Source organism: Aegilops tauschii, chromosome 2 (assembly GCF_002575655.3).
Source record: "Aegilops tauschii subsp. strangulata cultivar AL8/78 chromosome 2, Aet v6.0, whole genome shotgun sequence".
NCBI lineage: Eukaryota > Viridiplantae > Streptophyta > Magnoliopsida > Poales > Poaceae > Aegilops > Aegilops tauschii.
The window spans coordinates 71,598,723-71,607,969 of record NC_053036.3 but is presented as its reverse complement, the minus strand read 5'-3'; the positions used below and the strand labels follow the sequence as shown (position 1 = coordinate 71,607,969).

Sequence of the window (9,247 nt, the reverse complement as noted above, 5' to 3'; positions counted from 1 at the left end):
CATGTCTATGTTGTTGTAGATCAATGGCCCGTGCTACTGTTCCTTTAAATTTTAATGCGTTTCTAGAGAAAGCTAAGTTGAAAGATGATGGTAGCAACTACACAGACTGGTTCCGTAACTTGAGTATTATCCTCATTGTTGCAGAGAAGAATTATGTCCTGGAAGCACCGCTAGGCGTACCACCCGCGCCGGCAACTGCAGACATTGTGAATGCCTGGCAGTCGCGTGTTGATGACTATGATAATCCCCAAGTGCAAGGAATCATCGTAGCAATTCCCAAAGGTGGAAGTGATAAGTATGGAGTGTCGAACCCACAAGGAGCTAAAGGTAAGATCAATATTCTCTCAAGTCCTATCTGCCACTGATACGACTCTACGTACACCGAACGTTTGCTTCCAACTAGAAACGAGAAATAAAACTATGTTGTGGGTATGAAGAGGATAAATTTGCATGATATCGGAGAGCTAAAACATAAAAGTAGGCGCTGTTATCATAAAGTTAGAATATATTACTAAATATTATAAATAGCGAGTGTGGAATAATGATGGGTGGGTGTGCGGAATTATCCTAGGCAATTGTTAACAAGTCCGGTAGTCGTCATTGCAATTTCATATGAGGGAGAGGCATAAGCTAACATACTTTCTCTTCTTGGATCATATGCACTTATGATTGGAACTCTAGCAAGCATCCGCAACTACTAAAGATCATTAAGGTAAAACCCAACCATAGCATTAAAGCATCAAGTCCCCTTTATCCCATACACAACAACCCGCTTACTCGGGTTTATGCTTCTGTCACTCAAGCAACCCACTATAAGTGAATCATGAACTTATTGCAACACCATACAGCGGGAATCCCTCACGCTTGCGCGACACGGAGGGCACAATAGGACAACACCAAAATAAAACATACAACTCGTACCAATCTAGATCATCAATCAACCCAAAGACAAAGGATATCTACTCAAAACATCATAGGATGGCAACACATCATTGGATCATAATATGTGACATAAAGCACCATGTTCAAGTAGGGATTACAGCGGGGTGCGGGAGAGTGGACCGCGTAAAATAGATGAGGATGGTGATGTTGATGAAGACGATCACCGCGGCGATGATTCCCCTCCCGGTGGCACTCCGGCGCCACCGAGAGAGAGGAGGAGAGGTTCTCCCCCTTGTGCTTCCTCCTTCATGGCCTCCCCCCTGGATGGGGAGAGGTTCTCCCTCTGGTCCTTGGCCTTCATGGCGATGATGGCCCCTCCGAGATCCTCCTCCATGGGCTCCGGTGATGATGGCCCCCTCCGGTAGGGTGCCAGAGAGGGCCTAGATTGATTTCTCGTGGCTACAGAGTCTTGCAGCGGTGGAACTTCTAATCTAGGTTATTTTCTGGAGGTTTGGGCATTTATAGGAGAGGTTGGCGTCGAGAACAAGTCAGGGGGTCCCACGGGGAGTCCACGAGGTACAGGGGCGCGCCCTAGGGGGGTAGGCGTGCCCTCCACCCTCATGGGGCCCACGGGCCTCCCCTCCGGTAACTCTTCATTCTAGTATTTTTTATATTTTCCAGAAAAATTCTCTGTTGATTTTCATCGCATTTCGAGAACTTTTATTTCTGCACAAAAACAACACCACGGTAGTTCTGCTGAAAACATCGTCAGTCCGGGTTAGTTCTAATCAAATCATACAAAATCCATATAAAACTATTTTAAACATGGCATGAATACTTCATAAATTATAGATACGTTGGAGATGTATCAGCATCCCCAAGCTTAATTCCTGCTCGTCCTTGAGTAGGTAAATGATAAAAGAAATAATTTATGAAGTGTCAATTCTAGCAAGTGCATAAGTTTGATCAATGATAGTTCCAATCACTTTTTCTAGCATCATTATATATCATAACAGTAGCTCAACTCATGAAACTTCTCATGATCAAGTAACAAGCTATTCACATGTTAAAGTATAGATCATAAACTTTCTTGAAAACTAACAAACCATGCTCTTAGTCATCAAACAATTGCAATTCATCTTATTTTCGGGAAGGGTCTATGTAAGAGCTTTGATTCAGCAAACTCCACATACTCAACTGTCATTTAATCTTTCACAATTGCTAACACTCATGTGATATTTATGGGTTCAAAGTTTTAATCGGACATAGAGAAAGATAGGGGCTTATAGTATTGCCTCCCAACCTTTTACCTCAAGGGTAATGTCAACAATAATAAATTATGAAAACCTACATCCAAGTGGATATATATATATCCGGATCGCTCCAACACAAAGTGCTTGCCAAAGGAAAAAGTGTAAAAAGAAAAGGTGATGATCACCATGACTCTTGTATAAGGGTAGAAGATAAAATTAAAAGATAGGCCCTTCGCAGAGGGAAGCAGAGGTTGTCATGCGCTTTTATGGTTGGATGCACAAAATCTTAATGCAAAAGAACGTCACTTTATATTGCTGCTTGTGATAAAGACCTTTATTATGCAGCCCGTCGCTTTTATTTCTTCCCTATCACAAGTTCGTATAAAGCTTATTTTCTTCGCACTAATAGACCATACATATTTAGAGAGCAATTTTTATTGCATGCACCGATGAAAACTTACTTGAGGGATCTTACTCAATCCATAGGTAGGTATGGTGGACTCTCATAGCAAAACTGGTTTAAGGGATGTTTGGAAGCACAAGTAGTATTTCTACTTGGTGCAAAGAATTGGCTAGCATGAGAGGGAAAGGCAAGCTCAACATGTTGGATGACCAAGACAATATAATGTTTCGGATATAGGAAAACATAACCCATTAAGTTGTCTTCCTTGTCCAACATCGCTCACAATTACAAAAGATGTCCAAGATAGTATATTCATATGTGAAATCTCTCTTCCTTCATTATTCTTTCATGAATTGTTCAAGTGACCAATTCTACGTTTGCTAACTTTAAATAAGTTTACTACCTATACTTATTATGTGTCAAGTCATTACTCCCCATGTTATAAGCATATGAAACGTATATAAATTCAGATTTATGATATTCAATTCATTCAACTATTTAATCATAGGATATATGTGAAGCACGTGAGTAAATGACAAACTACTCCAAAAAGATATAAGTGAAGAACACTGAGTAGTCAAATAATTAGCTACCCATGGGAGGATTCTTTTTCATTCAAGATTTCAGATCCAATGATTTTATTCAAACAGCAAGTAAAATTGAAAATACGCTCCAAGCAAAACACATATCATGTGACGAATAAAAATATAGCTCCGAGTAAGGTATACCGATAGTTTTGAAGACGAAAGAGGGGATGCCTTCCGGGGCATCCCCAAGCTTAGGCACTTGAGTCTTCCTTGAATATTACCTCGGGGTGCCTTGGGCATCCCAAGCTTAGGGTCTTTCCACTCCTTATTCTCCTCATATCGATATCTCACCCAAAGCTTGAAAACTTCAATCACACAAAACTTAACGGAACTTCGTGAGATAGGTTAGTATGATAAAGAGTAAACCATTGACTTTGGTACTGTCAAAGATAAGGTTCATAATTGTTCTCACACAATGCCTACTGTACCATATCATTTCTACAATTTATATTGGGAAATATAAGCCATAGAAACTAGAAAACAAGCAAACTATACAATGAAAACAGAATCTGTCAGAAACAGAACAGTCTGTAATGATCTGAACAGCAACCATACTTCTGCTACACCAAAAATTATGAAATAAATTGGTGCACGTGAGTAATTTGTCTATTAATATTCTTCAAAAAGAATCAACTCAAAATCACTCATCTGTAAAAAATGACAGCTAAACTCGTGAGCGCAAAGTTTCTGTGTTTTACAGCAAGATCACATTAACTTTCACCCAAGTCTTCCCAAAGGTCTTACTTGGCACCTTATTGAAACAAAAGCTATAAAACATGATTACTACAGTAGCTTAATCATGTAAACACACAAAAACAGTAAGGGTTAATATTGGGTTGTCTCCCAACAAGCGCTTTTCTTTAATGCCTTCTAGCTAGGCATGATGATTTCAATGATGCTCACATAAAAGAAAAGAATTGAAACATAAAGAGAGCATCATGAAGAATATGACTAGCACATTTGAATCTAACCCACTTCCTATGCCTAGGGATTTTGTGAGCACATAATTTATTGGAACAAGAATCAACTAGCATAGGAAGGCAAAACAAGTATAACTTCAAAACTTTAAGCACATCGAGAGGAAACTTGATATTATTGCAACTCCTACAAGCATATATTCCTCCCTCATAATAATTTTCAGTAGCATCATGAATGAATTCAACAATATAAACATCACATAAAGCATTATTTTCATGATCTACAAGCATAGAATTTTTTCTACTCTCCACATAAGCAAAATTCTTCTCATTCGGAATAGTGGGATCACTAATTTCTAAAGTTGACACTCTTCCAAACCCGCTTAGATGATAGTATTATTTATAATCCAAAATATATAAGTGAAGTTCATGGAGCATTCTACAATTAATATAGACTAACCAATATCCAAGCTCAAAATATATAAGTGAAGCACACAAAGCATTTTATAAAACCATACTCAAAAGATTTAAGTGAAGCACAAAGAGCATTCTATAAGGTCATACTCAAAAGATATAAGTGAAGCACATGAATCATTCTATAAATAGATGAAGGGACATCTCATACTAGCATGGTTCTTAAAGAAAAAGAAAAACACAAAGGACACAAATCATGTGAACAAAACAAAAACCGAGGTATACCGATAATTATTAAGAAGAAAGATGGGATGCCAATCGGGGCATCCCCAAGCTTAGATGCTTGAGTATCCTTGGAATATTTACTTGGGTGCCTTGGGTATCCCCAAGCTTGAACTCTTCCCTCTCTTTATTCTTCTCATATTGATAGCTTCTCGATCTTCGAACACTTCATCCACACAAAACTTTAACAAAAACTTTGTGAGATCCGTTAGTATAATAAAGCAAATCACTACCTTTAGGTAATGTTGCAAACTTATTCCAATTTCATATTAGAACTATATCTAATGTATTCCAACTTCACCATGGTTCATACCCCCCGATACTACCCATAGATTCATCAAAATAAGCGAACAACACATAGAAAACAGAATCTGTCAAAATCAGGACAGTCTGTAGTAATCTGGAAGTTTAGTAAACTTCTGCAACTCCAAAAAGTTCTAAACAAATATGAAAATTTAAATAATTTGTACAGGGGCCCCACGGGGAGTCCACTAGGCACAGGGGCGCACCCTCCACCCTCGTGGGGCCCACGGGCCTCCCCTCCGGTAACTCTTCGTTCCAGTATTTTTTATATTTTCCAGAAAATTCTCCGTTGATTTTCATCGCATTCCGAGAACTTTTATTTCTACACAAAAACAACACCATGGTAGTTCTGCTGAAAACAACGTCAATCCGGGTTAGTTCTAATCAAATCATACCAAAATCATATAAAACTATTGTAAACATGGCATAAATACTTCATAAATTATAGATACGTTGGAGACGTATCCGACTACTCGATAGTTCAGTGTGCCATGCTTTACGGCTTAGAACCGGGACTTCAACGTCGTTTTGAGTGTCATGGAGCATATGAGATGTTCCAGGAGTTGAAGTTACTAGCAAAAGGGCGCATGCGTTGCAATGGGTAAATAAGAGAAAAATGCAAACACCATGCCCGCCGAAACAACTATATACAAGGTCACTATAGACAACTATTTTTCCATGATATAAATGTAGAGTGGAGCATAAGTTTTTTTTAAAGCGAGCGGAGCATAAGTTGGTGAAGAAGTAATCCAAAAGAGGAATGTTGAGTGGAACATAGGTTGATGAAGAAGTAATCAAAGCGGTACATCATTTTATTCATTATCCAGAAGCATGATGCAACAGAGCTAACTAATTGTCCAAGTGTGATGGAAATAAAGATGAGAACTAAGTGGCTGATAACTCGCATCTTGTCAGGCAATATGACCATGGATGTGAATGAAAACATTAAAAGGCCACAAAAGCTACTTTTTGCAGAATACTACACCACCGCAATCATGGGAGTCTAGTTAACAATTTTCATTGAAACTGAAAGCATTATTTGAATGGAGCAAATGAACTGCAACTTTATGAATTCTATTGACCCGTTTGTTTGCCATGATGATTCTGCTCATAAGGATCACCTGATGTCGCCATGGCTACTGAAAACCATGTCACCGGTAGCTGTAACGATAATACCACGATCTTGTAAACTATCCTTGTAAGAACATAAAATTTGCTGAAGAAAGATGTCCCATTGGGAACATGCATCATTCTCATCGCACACCGAGGTGCACGCCGACGCGTGTGAGATGGCAGCCAAGGTTCTGGTGTCCTTGCCCGATGAGGCAGATCTCGCGTCACACATGGGACATGGCATGGGTGGTGGAGGACCCTTGAGGTGGCTGCACGGGCTAGCGCGTCGGTGGTGGCGACAGTGCAAAAATGGGAGGGCTGACGTTGCGGCAGGCACAGAGTGGCGACGACGCCCTGGCATGTATTGGGCATAGAAATGTTACACGAAAATTTCACACGACTCATTCAACACTCACACGAGGGAGAGAGACGTGCTAGTTTTTTCTGTAAAGAGAAAGAAACGGAGGTGAGAGACATACTAAAAAAAGCAGAGGGGGAGAAGGACAACATATGAAGCAGGCTGGAGAAGATGGTAGACGGGCAACCTGGCGTCCTGGCCGTTGTCAACGGCCACCGCGATGAACTGTCCTCTCTTACCTCACTGGTGTCAGGCCTCAAGTCAACCCGATGCTTGAAATGAAGTTGCCTGCATGTCTTCAAAATTTAATTCAGAAGCATGCAAGTGTTCAAAGTTCAGTTCAGAAGGTAGCTGCAAGTATTCGAAATTAAGAATATTCAGAACATAGCAAAACAGAGAAGGGGAGAAGGAACGACCATGATGCAAGCTTAATTAATCCTAGTATTCAATTTGATGGTCGACCATCTTGCCTACTCAATATGCAGATTAATTGTAGTTATTAATCATAATACGTGCTATTCTACCATAGGCATTGAGACAATCACTGTCTAGCTAGAAAGAACAAGGCACTGGAATCAGAATAGACACCGGAGAAACTCGCTCCAAATCATGCCAAATAGAGATGAAGATACATGAGGCCATACATCCATTACCCAGAACCAAAAATGCCATAGTATGAGGGGGAATGAGTGCCATAGTATGGAGGTACCGCAGGTTCAGTCAGAAAGACACAATTGGTAGTATTAGAAATCAAGTGCTTGATCAACTAATATACTAACGATAGGAAAGTGTAGTACCAGTTCAAGTTTGTAGTACACAATCGGAATGTCAGCTCTATATCAAAAAGATGATACCTCGAATAACTCCATAAACTGTGACACAAAGATAAGACTGGTGAGTAAAATCGGCATCGGGATACCATAGTACGGAAAACAATTAGCATACACATCATACATGGAAGAAATTGTAAGTATATATAATGTAGAAGATCAAGCCAGGTCACAACACCCTTATAGGAGATACTACCAGGCGAGAAGTTAGAACAAAGTAGAAGCGTTAAACCTATATGAAAATTGACAAAAGAAATTCACCTGCTTCCCGGTCAGTACCACCTCAAGCTTTTTAGAATCCCCACAACAACATATTTTCTGCCTAACAGAAAACAAATCAATTAAGTGCAGTTCTTGTAATCAATCACAATATGATAAGAGTTGTTTTTATAGAAAGAAGACATGAGCATTCATTTGAAGTCTGTGCTTTCATCATGTGCTATTTTTTGCACACCATATCCCCTGTTTCTTGGTTGTAAAGGCACAAGATTGACTGTACTACTTTTTTCTACCACAGTAAACGACTTTGTTATATAGTTCCCTAAAACATAGTATAGTTTATTGTTACCATAATAGTTTTCTGACATCAGTCCGGTTAGCTATTTTTATCTATTCGCTAACATCTTTCTCACTCTTGGGTTTATTTATCGGCATCAGAACACAAAGAGAAATTGTGGCATGTCTTCTTCGGCAGCTTTGACACTTCACAGATAGTAGTAACAACACCAAATACTCTTCTTTCTTCAACTCTTGTAGCACTGCCGATGCCTTTGATGCGGTACATCTTGACCCTTCCTAGTGATGAATGTGATATCTATATAAAATGATAATAGGTTCAACGCTAGAATTAGTCTAAAGTCATTTGACACTTCCAGGGAGCTTGTTAACCAGCAAATATTAATTGAGCATTAAGGATTGTACCAGGCATTTCGCATCAAAGTGTGACATCTTCACTGGGTGCCTGCTTATTGGTGGCTATGATTCACTCATTGGAGTAGATTCCCGGAGAAAAAGGAAGGATGGAGGCACATTGGAAATTCATCAAGAGTTGGCCTGCAGTGTTGGAGTATATAGTCAATGTTATTAAGACTTTGCAGATTCAACTTCTCAAGCAAAATCATAGTAAAATTCAATTGTTTTACACATTATGAACATTCGGAAGGAGCGAACAAACCTATTAGGCGTATATTCACGGTTGCTAAATTGTCTCTGACCATTAGGTGAGGAAGTCATCAGAGAAGCAATTTTGTGTATTGAACATATACACAACACCCATGGGTGCTGCCCCCACTTAGAAAAAACCTTTTTTTTCAGTAACCCAACGGAACTGAACTAGGCAAGAAATAAAATTACCGCATCTCAGAACAACCACAAAAAATAAAATTACAAGACAAGGGGGATACCCAGGTTGCAGTCTCCGTTTGCCATCTCTAGCAACACAACACGCCCAGGATGTAGGTTGTGGTCATTCATTAGCCTTATTCATGCCACGACCATAGCATTCAATTTTTTTTGAAACTGGACCATAGCATTCAAAATCAATCAGTGGAGAGCATGCACATACCACCGAACGCTGACGTGGCCTGGAGGTTGCTGTTGGCCACGGCCACGGGCGTTTGATGGCCGGGCTCGGCTCATGCGCCTCCGCCGGAGGTAGGAGGAGCTCTCCCAGGGAGGTGGCCGCTGATGCTTAGGATGCTGGAGGCGCGCGCCATCGAGGGTGCTGGGCAGCTGTCGTTGGCGTGGGCTGGGTGCATGGGATGGGCGTCGCGCGAGATGCGGCGAATCCTGCCGATCTCGACCGGATTCGACGACAGCGGAGGGAGGACGTGCACCACGGAGAGGATGGATGTGGGTGCTGTGGCGGCGGCGGCGGAACCCTCGTGTTCTCACGCGTGGTAGCGA

At 40.5% G+C, this 9,247-nt stretch overlaps 1 long non-coding RNA gene across 1 annotated transcript; it reads right to left on the bottom strand.

The window, feature by feature from the left end:
- Positions 1-885: 885 nt before the first annotated feature.
- On the bottom strand, positions 886-9,247 carry LOC109782281 (uncharacterized). Its single transcript, XR_002237471.4, has 5 exons — positions 8,907-9,247; positions 8,264-8,395; positions 7,604-8,156; positions 7,310-7,384; positions 886-6,800 (listed from the first exon to the last, which is right to left on the bottom strand). It is a non-coding gene; the product is annotated as an uncharacterized lncRNA (long non-coding RNA).